The sequence below is a fragment of the Rhinatrema bivittatum genome, chromosome 6 (genome assembly GCF_901001135.1).
Source record: "Rhinatrema bivittatum chromosome 6, aRhiBiv1.1, whole genome shotgun sequence".
Lineage (NCBI taxonomy): Eukaryota > Metazoa > Chordata > Amphibia > Gymnophiona > Rhinatrematidae > Rhinatrema > Rhinatrema bivittatum.
In genome coordinates, this window is record NC_042620.1 from 81,277,602 (window position 1) to 81,294,188 (window position 16,587).

The following is a 16,587-nucleotide window of genomic DNA, read 5'->3' on the forward strand; positions in this document are numbered from 1 at the left end:
GGGGGGTTTAGATAGGGCCGGGGAGGGTGGGTTAGGTAGGGGGGAGGGAAACGTGCGGTGGGGGGGTGGAAAGAAAGTTCCCTCCCAGGCCGCTCCGATTTCGGAGCGGCCTGGGAGGGAACAGGCAGCGCGCGCCGGGCTCGGCGCGCACAAGTTGCACAAAAGTGCACCCCCGTTGCGCGCGTCAACCCCAGATTTTATAAGATACGCGCGGCTATGAGCGTATCTTATAAAGTACGCGCTAGCGTAAATGTATAAAATGTACCCCGTAATGTTTTAATAATTCACGCCAAATTTTGAAAAATACAAAATATTATTATGTGAGAAGCCACTAATTCCTGTGATCATTCATGGGTAAGAACTATGATTCGCACCCAGAATAGTTCTTAACTTTTTCACCCTGTATCATGAAATCTAAAATATTTCAAGTAATCACTTTTATCACAAGAAATATTTTACAAGAATACTTTCAAATATCAAATACGGTAAGGAGAAAGAACAACCAACGATTATGTATATAATGGGGAATTGCATGTTCAAAATGTACTGTTTTTAATAGCAAATATTCTTATCTTCTGAGATACAAAATAGACTAATAGATCATTTTAAATAAAACATAACATTCAGTTCTGTACAAGCACATAGAACATAATTCTATAGCATTGCTGGATTCATGTTCTCATATCATTTGCTTTAGCAGGATTGAATCTAAACTACACAACCTGCTTGGGGGATGTGCTCCTTCAGTCAGTGGGTGCTTTTTCTACACTGGAGATCATTCACAACACAGTGCATGTTTTCTGCTCACTCAGGAGACTGAATAAAAGATCATTTCAAATAATTAAGGCCAGAAAAACATCTATTGGAGTAAACCAAAACCTATGAAGGAATAGCCCTGAACAGAAGAATTTATGCTAGAAAGGCAGATCAAACCTAATTAATTTGCTCAAACAGATGCCATACCATATCAAGCTAAATTAATTTCTTTCATATGTGGGATATTTAAACATATCCTAAGTTTACATAGTGGTAAAGCAAAACTGAAAAATAAGCATTTACCTCCTATGTTAAAACTGTGCACGATTACTGTTTTATACTAGAAGCTACAGTTCCCCGTTTTCTTCATACTTACACGTGCACAATGAAGAACTAAACCAGATGTGATCATCTTCAAATTACTACTTTTGAAGGCAGGCAAAAGAAAGAAGCAGAAATAGCAAGCAAATTGTCAGTTTATTTAAGACAGAATACTGCACACAAGAAATGCAGTAGATAATCAATCATAATCAAGGCTATAAATGTTTCAGTTTCTGTAATACAGTTGAAAAACCTTCTGCCTTTAAAACTAAAAAAAACAGCTAAGTATATATTTTTTAAATGTACACACCTGCTGAGATTTGCCAAATTCAAGAAGGTTTTTGAGTGACAACAGTGGTCCTTGGAGTGGACCTTTCCATGACACTTTCCTCAGCAGGAATCTGTGCACCACAGGGCCTGTAGGGCTTTCTCATGCTGAGTAGGCCTGGTTTGTAGCTCCCTCTCCCTTATTTGACCACTGACATGCTGTGCTGGTGCTAAATCACATAGGGATATAATGGTAAAGATACATCTTAAATGAGGCACTTGGCCATAATTGAAGTGGCAGGAACGTCATTGTCAATCTACAACATTCTGTCTTCTTTTCAGCAAGCTTAATATAGATAACTAAAAAAAAAAAAAAAAAAAGCACACTGATGCTGCATATGGTTGCATACATGTCAATTAGAACTAGTGATTCAAATCTATGCATTTTCTAAATAATATTAAGGAGATTCCTAGGACCAATACACCAGACTTATCTACTTCTACACATTCAGAACAATTTTCCACTTCACATATGGAAAAGTGATAATGCATGAAGGAGAAATTTGTGGGTTTCAGGATTGAATTTTGGTAGTATTTATCATAAAATTCATCTTTTTTTTTTTTTCCTGTGGTTTTCTTGGAGTTAATGCCCATCTCATGGAAAGATTGCTGAAAAGTATATACTAACCTTTTAGCAGGATGAGGTTTCTCACAAAACAGAGCTAAATGCTCATTAATATGGACCTGGTTAAATTAGCAAAATTGTTAAAGAAAGTGAGGTATACCAAATCTAATATGAAATGGAAAGTTGTACAAAATAGAAAAACATATTGTGTGTACTATATAGCTGTGTACATATAATAATCTAAATGCTTTCTATACAAATTTAAATTTATCCTATCAACAAAAAGCACATATTATATCAGTTGTCAACACAATTTTTCTAGATAAAGAAGAACAAAACAACTGAAAGACCATATAGAAGAATCTGTACTAAAGTGCACTATTTTTAAAGCGTGCAGTAAATACTTTAACATTCATGTTAAAAACTACATAATATACTAAGCCTCTAACACAGGGTTGGTGGTAATAAATTTAAACATGACCACAGTAAATACTAGGATAATTAACTCATTAGGCATTACTCTGCTATTTACTTAAGTGTATTAAATTTGCCAGGAGGAAAGTGCCGTGGCTAGTTTAGTTACATCTCAGTGCATTCTGTTCTAGCCTCTTTATTACTCTTTACTTCCCTCCCAAAAAAGAAATCACACTCATCTTCCTGATCCTCATGTCATTGTTCCTACACCCATTCACACCCTCCCTATTCTCACCATTAACACTTTCCTGAAGCCTAAAACCTCAAAACTTGTGGACCCACCCTCCAATGAGTAAGTTTCCCCTGCTTTACTGTGGCCTCCATCTGTCTCAGCACGGGAAGAGTCTTTTGCCTTCTGCCAAATTGTCTTCAGATATACCAGTGGTGATGGTAAGCAGCACCGTGTGCATTGACCCAAATATGGCAGGGGAAGCTGAAAGGGGTGTTGAGAAACCTGCAAAGAGTTGGGGGGAGGGGCATGAATTTCAGGTTTTTAGATATGAGGACTGGTCAGCTAGGAGGGCAGTTTTAAGGCTGGGAAAGGGGAGGTGACATTAAAGTGAGATTTGAGAGATAACTGTAAGGATTGGAAGGGTGGCCAGTTTCAGAGTGAGCTTTGGGTAAGTGGAGAGACAATGCAATGAAGATTGGAAGGATCGATGGCATCCCCTTCTCTAACTGGCCTATTTACTTTGGGCCAATTAATGAGTAGGAAATGATGATATTTATATGGAGAGCATGGCCATGCTAAAAAGGTGTATGAAGTACTGGAGGTGGTCCAGAGAAGGGCGACCAAAATGGTGGGTGGTCTCCATTGAATGACTTATGAGGAGAGGTTGAAGAACCTGAATATGTATACCCTGGAGGAGAGGAGGAGCAGGGGTGATATGATACAGACCTTCAGATACTTGAAAGGTTTTAATGATCCATGGTCGTCAACAAACCTTTTCCATTGGAAACAATTTAGTTGAACTAGGGGTCACGATTTGAAACCCAGGGAGGAAGAATTAGAATCAATGTCAGGAAATATTTCTTCACTGAGAGGGTGGTGGATGCCTGGAATGCCCTTCTGGAGGAAGTGGTGAAGACTAAAACTGTGAAGGATTTCAAAGGGGCATGGGATAAAAACTGTAGATCCCTAAAGGTTAGAGGATGGGAATAAATAAAAAAGCTTGGAGGTAACGTGCACAGAGCAGCAGTTACTACTCTTAACACAAACGTGGGGGTAACCTGCACGGAGCTGCAGTTACTACCTTAGGAAGTTTGCTGGGCAGACTAGATGGACCATTTTGGTCTTTTTCTGCCATCATTACTGTTCCTATGTTACTATATGTAACAATATAATTTTTGTGGCTGGCTTAATGTATGGAGACAATGGAAATGGGCTTCTAGGATTTTAGTCAGACAGAATTTTCTTAAGGGTATAACTGTTGTGCAGGCCTGCAGAGAGTGATACTCTGATGGTAGAAGCCCTCAGTACACACAGGAGTTGTGGTTGTCCACTTTGCCTTTTGCTGAGATTAATCTGCAAACAAGTAAGAAATCAGAAGAAGTAGACAGGGGGTGAACCTCATACAGAAAGGAAGTCAACTGTGACTGCAACTCATCTCTGCCTGGTCTGGGATCCCATAAGGTTTTTTAGTCTACTTTAACAGTTGGGAGTAACGCTTCTTGTTTCAATTTAGGGAGGAAAGTAACATTTCATTATGGAACTAATTTATCAATGACACTGGCCTTGATGTATTTCTGAAAACAAAAGTAAGCTCAAGCAGATATCCATATGAGAAGCCATATGAGATGTAAACCTGTAGAAGAAAACATGTACAGGAATATATTTCAAGAGCTATATTCCCCTGGGAAAGGGGAAAGATATAATCTGGAAATATTGGCTTTGTATAGGTCACTAATCAGCCCCCACCTTGAGTACTGTGTTCAGTTCTGGAGGTCATAACTTCATATGGATTTTGGAAGGATGGAGGGGGTTCAGAAAAGGATTGCTAAAATAATACATCTGCAACACAAACCCTACAAATAAAGGCTTAACATCCTCAAAGCATATACATTGGAAGATACAAGGGATGGGGGAGATATGATGGAAGCATTTTAAAGTTTGACAGGTTTCAAAAGTATGAGAAGATGAAATTTTCTACAGAAAATGAAATTCAAGGACGTGACATCATGATATATAGTTCGAGGGAAGAGAAAAATTGAGAAAATATTTCTGAGAGGGTAGTAGATGCCCAGAATAACTAACTGACAGAGATAGTAACAAACAAAACTGTGAGAGAATTTATACATGCTTGGGACAGACACTGATCAGGTAAGGGTTAACAGAAAAAATGAAAGAGGGAGCCATATGAACTTTTATGAAGCCAAAAATAAGATAATATAAGCCAGTGGAGAGAGTGGTAATATAGCTGTATTAGGTATCCATGATGACTGGGGTAGCCTGCATGGAGTGGCAATATTATAACTCTAATATTTAAGAGCATGGAGTGGCCAGATGTTTTGGACAACTGCCTCATTAATATTGATGACTTGTGGAATATTACAAAATTTGATGGTAAGATTATAGAGAGGGCTTGAGTACTGGATTAATATTGGCTTTGTATGAATCAAAGTAGAAGACAACAGTCCTGGAATAGTCAACCAGCAGAAGTGGTAAAGACCAGCACTATAGCAGAATTAAAACATATTTGGGACAAATAAGGAGAACAGAAAAGGAGTTGAGAGGGGTAAACGTTATAGATAGGGGTTGGTGTTGGTTTAGGTAATGGGATTTTTATTCTCATTTACTTACTGGGCACATTTACTTACTGGGCACATTTTATGGGTCAGTTGTTACTTATCTGTTCTTTACTATGCAAGTAGCACATTTAAGACTAATCAGAGAAAATTATTTTTCACTCAATGCACAATTAAGCTCTGAAATTTGTTGCCAGTGGATGTGGTTAGTGAAGTTAGTGTAGCTGGGTTCAAAAAAGGTTTGGATAAGTTCTTGGAGGAGAAATCCATTACTTGCTATTAATAAAGTTGACATAGGGATTGGCCTCTGCTATTACTGGCATCAGTATCATGGGATCTTCTTGGTGTTTGGGTACTTGCCAGGTTCTTGTGGCCTGGTTTGGCTTCTGTTGGAAACAGGATGCTGGGCTTGATGGACCCTTGGTCTGACCCAGCATGGCAATTTCTTATGTTCTTATGTGATAGCATGGAAAATACACACCTGTAATTGGCTGAAAGTTCTAGAAAGTTTTCAGATAATAATGAAGGCTATTATTATTCTGGAGCAACAAGATGATTATTTTAATTAATAACACATTAATTAGGCTTTGTCAGGTGATAAGAAATAAAGTCTGAATTGATCATAACCATATATTATCTAGTTTTAAGAATACAAGCATGCTTGCTAGAATCAGAATTGTTAAGTTACTTGATTATCTTTAATTTATTCAATATCTGAAATTTTCCTCTTTTTCTTTGTACTACCAAAGAAGAAAATGACTCTCTGGTTATTTCCTGTGTTAAAGGAAAAGACAAAACTTATTTTTTTCCCTATAATGGGCCTTGCATCCTTTAACAAGGCTCTTTTAATATGGCATTGTATTATAAGAACATAAGAATTCCCATATTAGGTTAGACTGAGGGTCCATCAAGCCCAGTATCCTATTTTTAACAGTGACCAATCCAGGACACAAGTACCTGACAATATTCCAAACAGTATATATAATGTATGTTGCTTATGCCCAGGGATAAGTGATGGTTTTACATAAGTCTATCTGGCTAATAACAGTTTGTGGACTCTTTTCTAGTAACTTGCCCACACCTTTTCTAAACTTAGCTACACTCATTTCCTTTACCTCATCCTCCAGAAATGAATTCCAAAGCTGAATTGTGTTTAAGTCAAAAACAATTTTATCCAATTTGTTTCAATTACTAACTTCATGGAGTGCTCCCTAGTCTTTGTATTTGTGAAAGAGTAAATAACCAATTCACATTTACCAATTATAATCCACTCATGATTTTATAGACCTTGATCATATCACCCTCAGCCTTCTCTTCTTCAGGCTTAACAGCCATAACCTTTTTTACCTTTTCTCACAGGAGAGCCGTTCCATCCCCTATATAATTTTGATTGCCCTTTTCTATATCTTTTCCAGTTCATCAATATCTTTTCTGAGATGCATCAACCAGAATTGTAAACAGTACTCTAGGTACAGTTTCATCATGGAGTAATACAGCTGGATTTGGTCATTCACCATTTTATTCTTCATTCCTTTCCTAATAATTCCTAACATTCTAAGTTGCTTTTTTGACTGCCGCCACTCACGGAGCCAAGGATTTCAAAGTATTGTTCACGATAATGCCCAGATCCTTTTCCTGGATGGTAACTCCTAATATGGAACCTAACATTGTGTAACTAGAGTGTGGGTTACTTTTCACTATATTATGCATCACTTTGCACATGTCCACATTAAATTTTATCTGCCATTTGGATACACAGTCTTGCATTGTCTTCCTGCAATTTCTCCCAATCTGTTTTTGATTTAACAACTCAGAATAATTTTGTGTTATCTGAAAATTTGATCACTTCACTCATATTCCCTTTTCCATATCATTTTTAAATATATTTAAAAGCACCATTCCCAGTACAGATCTCTGAGGCAATCCACTGTTTGCCTTTTTCTGCTAAGAAAACTGACCAGTTAATACTACTCTCAGTTTCCTATCTTTTAATCAGTTTGCAATCAACAATTGGACATTGCCTCCTATTCTGTGACTTTTTAATTTTCTTGGAGACTTTGTCAAATGCCTTCTGAAAATCCAAATACACCATATCCACTGGTTCACCATTATCCACATTTATTAACCCCCTCAAAAAAAAAAAGTAGCAGGATGGAGAGGCAAGACTTCCCTTGTGTAAATCCATGCTGACGGTGTCCCATTAAACCATATCTTTGATTTTGTTCTGTGATTTTGTTTATTTTGTGCATATTGAAATGTTTTAAAATTCTCCGAACACCAATAAAATATTTCAAAACAACAGACACATCAAATAACATCCAATAATTAAAACTAAGAAGGATTTTAAAAAATCCCCTGCTCTCCACATCTGGGACCTTTTGATTTCCGGACACTCTGAGATTGTAGTGGAGTAGAGGAGGGGAGGGAGTCACGCAAAACCTTCTCCTCTCTCTCTCTCATATACACATTGGAGTAAATTTTCAAAACCTTACGTGCGTAAATCCCGGGGATTTATGCGCTTGGACAGGCTTACGCATGGCCGGGCCAATTTTCAAAGGCCCGGCCATGCGCGTAAATCCCCAGGACGCGTGTAAGTCCCGGGGCCTAGGGAAAGGGGCGGGGAGGGGAGGGGAGGGGGCGAGGCATGGCTAGAGGCGCCTGGCACTGCGGCCATTTGCCGCTGTGCCGGGGGATCGCGTGCCGGCACACGCAACTTGTTCCTGCCCCTCACACGCACACCAAGCGCATTTTCAAAGCAGCTCGGCCACGTGTGTATCCAGGTTTTGAAAACGGGGCAAGCCGGGGAAGGCTCGGGGGCGTGGTCTGGGTGGGCGGGGGCTGGCCGGGACAGTGAGCACCAGCAACCAGCTGACGCGTGGAACTTACTGCTGCTCGGGAGAGCAAGTAAATTCAAAAATAAAAAAAATTAGGTTAGTTAGGGGGGTTTAGGTCTTGGGGCGGAGAGATCTGGCGGGAGAAGAAATCTCCCGCCTGATCTCCGTCAGGAACATTGCCATATCACTTTCAGAAAAAAATTAAAAAGTTGGCTGTTCGCCCAAGCATACCCTTGAAGAAGCCTCAAGGTCACCCACACAGTCTCATACCCCTCGGTTGCATCCCTTCCCGCAACTCAAAGGAACGGCTCGCTCGCCTTATTGCACTTTGATAAAACGTGCTTAATCGTATACACAATGTAAATTCGTATATAATTCAAATGCTGCACTTTGTATATAATTCCTACCTTGTAAGCACTTTTCTCCTGCTTACATGCCCTCTTCTCTCCAGTTAGAAATTGTTTATCCTATCCTTTTGCTAACAAGCCTAGTTCCACTTTCCCTGTTATAATATAACTTTTTGCTTTCATTGTTAACTGGTTCCCCCCTAGTTCCATTGTAAACCGGTATGATAAGACCTGGTCTTGAGCATCGGTATATTAAAAGAATTTAAATAAATAAATAAATAAATAAATAAAATAAAGAATAGTGAGGAAGGTTAGCTAGGGGGCTTAGGAAGTTGCCTCTCAGTCCATTCCTTTATTGGAGCAGACAGGGAGAGAACTTGGGAAAGGCCTAGTCACGTCGGCTTGCATTTGTTAAAAAAATTCTCCCCTTGCATAAGCAAGTTGGCACCTGCCGGTACATGCGCACACCGATATAAAATCAGGCACGCGTGTGCGTGCGGGTATCGGATTTTATTACTTGTGCGCAGTGTGTGCATGTTATAAAATTGGCGCGGCCGTGTGCGTACAGGAACCGCGCACACATGGACGCCCGCTCGCCTCTTTGAAAATGTACCCTTATATGTATAAATGCAATCTAAAACTGCACATTTATTAGGGATGTCCAAGCGACAAGCTTTCAATTCATTTTGTTTCATTGGGATGTGGTTCCGGCTGAATTTCTTTTCATTTTTATCATTTTTTTTTTTTTTGGAGGGGGGTGTTTGTTTTGGGACATAGTGCACGCTATTTTTGAACACTGTGCGCTATTTACAATTAAAAGTTGATTTTAAAAGTCCTGCATGCACCAAGCCGGTTATATGCTTATGTCTCAGGCCGGCACGCTCCGCGCAGATTTTAAAAAAATGTACAAGTATGCGCGTATCTCCCGGTACGCGCACAAATCAGAAAGTTTAAAAAAGGAGAGGGACATGATCTAGGCGGAGCATGGGTGAGACATGGACATTCCGGGAAGTTGCCTTGAAATCTGCATGTAAGTAGTTACGTGCACAAGCATGTGCTGGTATGGATGCGTGTAAGTTTTAAAATAAAAAAAATTAGACTAGTCAGCGTGGTTTTAAGGGTCAGAGCTAACAGGGTAAAAAGAACGCTATTTGGCTAGAGGGGTGGAGGGTTTAGGAAGTCCTATTCTTTATCTGGGTGAATTGGGAATGAACTGGGGAAAGCGGTAATTGCGTCGGCACCTGTGTCTCTTAAAATTCCTCCATTTACGCAGAAGAACTGGCTTTTGTGCACATAAGAGCACGACCGTACTAAATTGTGTGCACGTGTATGCACATACCACCAATTTTATGCCATGCATGCATATATGCGCGTATGTTATAAAATGGCTGTGTCTGTTCACATGAGCCGCCATATGCGCACACATGTAGGCCCGCGCAGATGTTTAAAAGTTACCGTCCCCGTGTGCGCTATTCAGAAATAGTGCATTCTATTTTATGAAATGGATAACCTTAAAATCTGGGGAGGTTTCATTGTCATCAGGAATTAGTTTGGTTTGACATTAACTGAACTGAAAAAGAGCTTTTTCAGTTTGGATTCCTTATTGGTCCAAATGAATGCAAATCTCAAAAATATATTTTTAAGTCATTAACCATTGGATATCTCAGTAATATTGTCCATTTTTCCTTGTAGGATTCATGAAGTATTGCTAATGATGACTTAGTAAAACAAGGATATGCTTTAAATGAGAGGTGGCACCCCTAATGTCTGCACTTAGGTATTTCTTTATCGTTTTTAATTAGGGTAGTTATAGTTTGCAGTGCTCACGGACTGTGATTCTACGCCAGCTTAGAAAGCCTTCTAATTTATAATTATGATGCTCCAGTATGCCCTAGGCCTCTGTGATTGAAGAAGTATGTTAAAAAATAAGTTTTATCAAGAATGAAATCAGCTTTGAAAGTGCCCGAAAAGTGAAATAAACATCAAATAAATAAATAAGTAGACGGCTGATGCAAGCCATCAAAAACTGTCTATTCTACTATTTCTACAACATGACCCAAATGTTATTAGACTATGCATTTGGCAGTTTTGTAGAATTATGTTGCTTATGCCTATAATAATGAGGTCTATTGATGAAGGTAATACATGTGTATGCAGAATTTTTAGAAAAGGTTTGACACTACCAAATGAGAATTACATCCAAGAACATTTTTCTAATATGCTCTGTCTTTATACTTGATGGGATATACATGTAAGCTTTGATGGATGTGAGGTCCTCGGAGAAGAAGGTCATGAGGAAGGCAATTTTCAAAACAATTTGCCTGGGTAAATGCTGATTTACCCTGGCAAATTGACCTTCTGAAAATTGCTCTCTTCTGCTTAGCTAAAAATGTGCACAAACTTCTACCTCATGTACACTTTTAGCTGTGAGAAAAAGAGGTGTGGCTGTGGGCATGTTAGGGCATCAGGGGAGTTAAACAGCATTAACACAATTTTTAAATGTATGTGAGCTATTTTAATCTTTCTCAGCCACAATATCAGGAGCATAGTGTGCCGGCTCTTTATACCCATGTATATTATGCACATTAAAAGTGCCCACATAGTTTGCAACTATGCTGTATATTTGAAAATTTGCCCTATACATTTCTAAAAATGAAGACATGGGTTCATTATTGGTAAAGTATCAGGAGATTGCTTATGTACTGTGGCATTATCGAGATGCCTGAATGCCCTAAGCTGTCAGCAGGCCATTGGTTTCTTTTAAAAGTTTACATGGTACAAAAGAGTCAGAAAAGTTGTTGAAAAGAACTTGTGTATATTTGTAGGATATAGAAATCAACAATTAAAACAAAAATATCTTCTGTGTGCAGTCTGATGACCTGCTAAGAAAGTTAGCTAGGAGGCATCTTAGACGTGTATGCCTTTGATATGTAGAAATCACATAAGCCTTGATCATGTCTAAAAAAAATGCACATTGAATTCAGCAACTCACTTATTCAATTCTACCACCCCCTAATACAATACCACACTATATGAAAATCAACATTTTTACCATGTAACAGAGTCTCACCTTTAAAACATCCTCGTAACATCCTAGTAATTCTTTCACTGCATGCCTTCATTTGGATGCTAAATGAAGGGGAGCGAAAACATTGTGAGATGAGTGAATGCCCATTGAGACAAAATCACATTACTAAAACCAGTTCTGATGTGGCAATTGTCATTATTTTATTTATTATTTATTTATTCAGATTTATTGACCATCTTTTAGAAAATATACTTTCACTCATAGTGGCATACAGCAAGGCAGTATATAACAAGTGGTGTATTACAATTTTTCAGTAGATACAAAATAATTATAATCATGTGGAGATAATGTAAAGTGTGAAGGACTGTTGGGCATACAGATAGTCCTATGTTATAAGAAAGCATAGTTGTTTACAGTCAACAGTAAAAAAGCCAACATTGTAAGTAGATTTAAAGTTTATTTATTGACAGTGATCTAATCTTATATACATTTATGTAATTGAGATGCAGAATATATACAAAAAATAGGCTTGGTATAAACCAGTAGTGCTATTGATTCCTTAACTAAAGAGCCAGGTTTTAACCTACTCCTTAAAAAGGAGGTAATCATTTTGGTGAAATATGTCAGGTAGTGATTTCCAGAAGGCGTGAGCTATTCCTGAAAAGGCTCAATTTATGGGGCAGATTTTAAAAGGGTTACACGCGTAATATACGCACGTAACCCTTTTAAACCCCTCCTGCGCGTGCCGAGCCTATTTTGCATAGGCCCGGCAATGCACACAAGCCCCAGGATGCGCGTATGTCCCGGGGCTTGAAAACAGGGGCGGAGAGTGGGCGGGGAGTGGGCAGGGTGGGGCAGTCCGGGGGTGGGGCCGAGGCCTCCGGCACAACCTATGCCTGCCCGGAGGCAGGCATAAATAGAAAAATAAAGGTGGGGGGGGGGATTTAGGTACAGCTGGGGGCCGGGTTAGATAGGGGAAGGGAGGGGAAGGTGGGGGAAGGTGGGGGGCGGAAAGAAAGTTCCCTCTGAGGCCACTCCGATTTCAGAGAGGCCTCGGAGGGAATGGGGAAAGCCATCGGGGTTCCCCTAGGGCTCGGCGCATGCAAGGTGCACAAGTGTGCACCCCCTTGCGCACGCCGACCCCGGATTTTATAACAGGTGGTGGCTGCACGCGCATGTTGTAAAATCGGGTGTAGATTTGTGCTCGCCAGGGTGCGCGCACAAATCTATGCCCTTGCGTAGATACGAAAATCTGGCCCTATATCAATCAACAGTCAATTTGGAATAATACAATTTCCTAGTTCTGCACTTTTGCACAGTGGTTTTGCAAAGCATCAAAATACATTTACCTCGGCCTAAAAAATTGCTTCCTTGATAATTTATTTTTGGCCCAGCAGTTTCATCTTGCTCTTTTGGACTTTCAGCTCAATTGGAACCAACTTCTAACAGATTATGGTGCCATGAGCCATCATTCACAATTATCTGGGGGGTTCCCCCCAATTTTTAGCTCTCTCCATTCCTCTCAACAAGTCCAGCCATTGCAGTGGCAATCTCAAAGAATACATACCAACGCTTCCTGTGAAACCAGATGTCTGTGCAGCTGAAGCTGGCCACTAGGTGTCAGTGATGTAAGATGATGGAGACCTTTTCCTTTCAGGAGCTGTGAAAGCTGACTCCACAGCATTCCATTCCCAGCTGGCCTGTGAAGCAGTAGGAATGTGCGTTCAGTTTGAAATAGCATGAAAAATACAATGAAACACTATCAGGCCGATGCAATACCGATGTGCTAAAAACAGGCATCCAAACTAAATGCCTGTTTCTTAATGCATGCACAATCACCTCTTCTGGCCTCTCGTTGCAAAAGGAAAATGAGTTGCTGCACTATTTTTTATTTTTTATTTTTTTTTGCTGCTTGTGTGGTTCATCCTACTTAGTATCATGACTATATATTTTCTGCTTTTCTGTGCATGGCTTGGGGCGCCTCAGAACTTAACGCCAGCTCCAGGACTGGTGTTAATTTTTAAGTGTAAAAATATGGGCGTCCAGCACATGGTAAATTTTCACATCAAGCATACTAGCTAATAGCCTCATCAACATGCATTTACATGTGATAGGTGCTATTAGCTACACACAGGATTAAACACGCATTTTGGGCACGCTAATCCTGCTAATGCATCAGGTGTCCAACCGCGTGGTCAACGGCGTGCTGAGCTTAGTACCCGACATTTTATCAGTCTCTTTGTGTCATTTAAAAAAAATTGTTGGAACCTGGCCCCTTTGTTTTTTTTTTCATTTCTTTCAATTTTTTAATGGTATACTGTAGACCCAATATAATGTGAGTGTTTCGGGGTCCAATAATTTGGTCCACATTATAAGTGAGTCCATATATTTTCCTATAACTGCATGGGGCTGACTCCTCCTGGATCAGCTATTCACTGGTGACATCATCCTCCAGGTTGACACTGGGAATCCTGGGAAATGTAGTTCCCTAGGAGTGGCTATCTTAGCTTCAAAATAACCTGCTTAAATAAATTTTGGCTCAGAAATTTAAATTCTCTCTTTTGCGCAGAGACCAATATTAAAATCATCACAACACTAATAAACATAAAATGAAAAGAAAAACAAATAAAAAACACAAATGAAATGCTAAAAAATAAATGGAACATTTTTTTCCTATGCACATCCCTAAAAAACAGGCTCAAAAATAAAAATCTGCATGGCAGCATGCAGCAATGCCATTCTTCATAATATTGTTTTCCAGAAACAATATGCAAAAATATATTACTTTTGTTTTCCTTTCAATTTCAACAATCATATAAACATGAATAATTGAAGCAATTTAAAAAGAACATATCCTAAACATTGATGTATGTATCTTTAGCCAGACTGAGGGAGGGCAATTTTTGGATGGCTAATTTGCACATGTATATGGCTATTTATGTGTAAATCGCTTTTTAAATTGTTCTTCTCACCTCACTCTAGGTCAGAGTCCTCAAAGAGATTACTTAATCCCCTGGATATTGTGTGTGACAGATTATTTATTTATTTTTTTAGAAACTTTTATATACCGGTATTAGTGGGGACATCATACCGGTTCACATATTAACTGAAGGCTTGGAAAATACATTTCAACAGGGAAGAAGTTAGTTATACAATTAGTTATACAATATACCTCACCTTTATATCAGAGGCTTCAAAGGGATACTTAATCCCATTGACTAATAGGTTATAAATGAGACTTAAACCTAGCTGCTAGTAAAAACTGAAATGTCCCTATGAAAGCCTTCTACTATAGGAGGGGCCAACCTTTCACAGACCATGAGCCAAGAAACCGGGATGCACATTACTAAAGAGCCTCTGGTTTTCAAAAGACAAAGGGTTGTTGGGGGAAGGTCCTCCCTTCTAACAGTATTTCTCCCTCTCTCAATCCAAACACCAATCTCTCTCTTTCTCAATCCCTCTACCCTGACCCCACCAATCTCTGTCAATCTCATTCTGTTCCCACTAGACTCTCTCTTAATCCTCTTACAAGTCTCTCACAATCCTTCCACCCTGTCTTCCCGAGTCTTTCAATCCTCACATCTTGTTCCCATCAGACTCTGTCAATTACTCTTCCTGTCTCTCTGAATCCTTCACCTTGTCCCCATCAGTATCTCTCTCAATCCTCCCACCCGGTCCGCACTTGTCTCTGACCAGCATCTTATGCTCTGCTCAATCAATCTCTCTGTCTCTCTCTGTTGTCTACAAAACTCTCCCTCAATCAGTCCCAGCATAACATTCCCAAATCTCACAAGAGCAATGACAGGAGCTCAGCGACTCCAACATTAACACCTCCCTCCCAATCCCTTGTGCTACTCTGTCTCCCCTGCTCCCCATCCTCTGTCTATATGTTCTGAAGCCGCTATCTGATGGGAGGAGCAATCAGATAGGAGTTAGCAATCTGTTCGGAAACCGCTATCTGATGGGAGGAGCAATCAGATAGCAGTTAGCAATCTGTTTAGTTCGGAGTTAACAGTCTGCTTGGGAGTAGCAATCTGTAGTGTTTAGGAGAGTTGTGGGTGGATCCTTGGACCAGTGGCAGATGACCACTCCCCTGGGGAAGACCCTGAGAGGGACCACCGGTCAGGCTCAGAGTATGGAGACAGACACACACTAGTTCTTTTATTAGACAGTTTACTGAAACACCAGAGGTAGCAGTAGTGAGCTGGAATGCCCGGCTGGGCTGTAGTCCCTCAGAAGCTGGAACAACGATCCCTGGAGGCTGAGCTGTAGAGAAAATGAAATATAGTGAGTAGGCAGGGTAAGCAGAGTTCATGTACCGAACCTGATGGTAACACTCACACAATGTCTCATAGAAGCTCAGGAGCTGGAATGTATAGGCCCTCGAGGAGCGTGTACCTGGTTCCAGGGAAAGCTCTGAGAGAGTGATGGTAACTCACAGATGTAGTAGGCAGTGCTGACTTCCAGGCAGAAGTGAATTCGAAGAAGTCTGGGAACAAGGGCCCTCGAGGAGCGAGTACTGGTTCCAGACTGCAAACTACAAAGTAAGAGAGGGAACAAGGCCCCCGAGGAGTGGGTACCCCTGGTTAGTCCGAGGAGGCAGAGTAGCGTAGATAGAACAAATCCATATCCTTAATCGTATCCTTATCCTTGCTAACTCAATGTGTTAGCAAATTCTGTCATGGGTGACGTCATCTTCGGGGGACGCCCCTGAGGTTCGCACCATCGCTGGTACTTCAGTCAGGGCTGCGCCGCGCACGCACCCCTAGGCCTCCAGGAAACATGGTGATTAGCAGCATGGAGCCGGTCCGGGGACACCGGAGGGCCATGGCAGGAAGACGCCGCAGCAGCCAATCTTCCCGTGGGCGAAGAGGGAGGTGCCAAAGAGGTGAGGAGGGCGGAGAGAGGGCATCGGGAACTGACAGACACAACACTATAAGTATGTCCTCTGTCCCTATCCCCTCTTACTCTCTCTCTCCTTCTGACTGCCTCCCCTCACTACCCTCGCTGTCTCTCTCCAACATTACCCTTCTGGTTCTCACATACCCACCATCTCTCCTCTCAAATTCACTCCTTTTCAAGCCACTGTCCCTAGAAGTATTCATATGTGGGTCTTTGTCAAATCTTTCCATAATCAATCACCATCCTTAGCTCTCTTACCCCTCCACCCCATTGCACCTCTATCTTCCA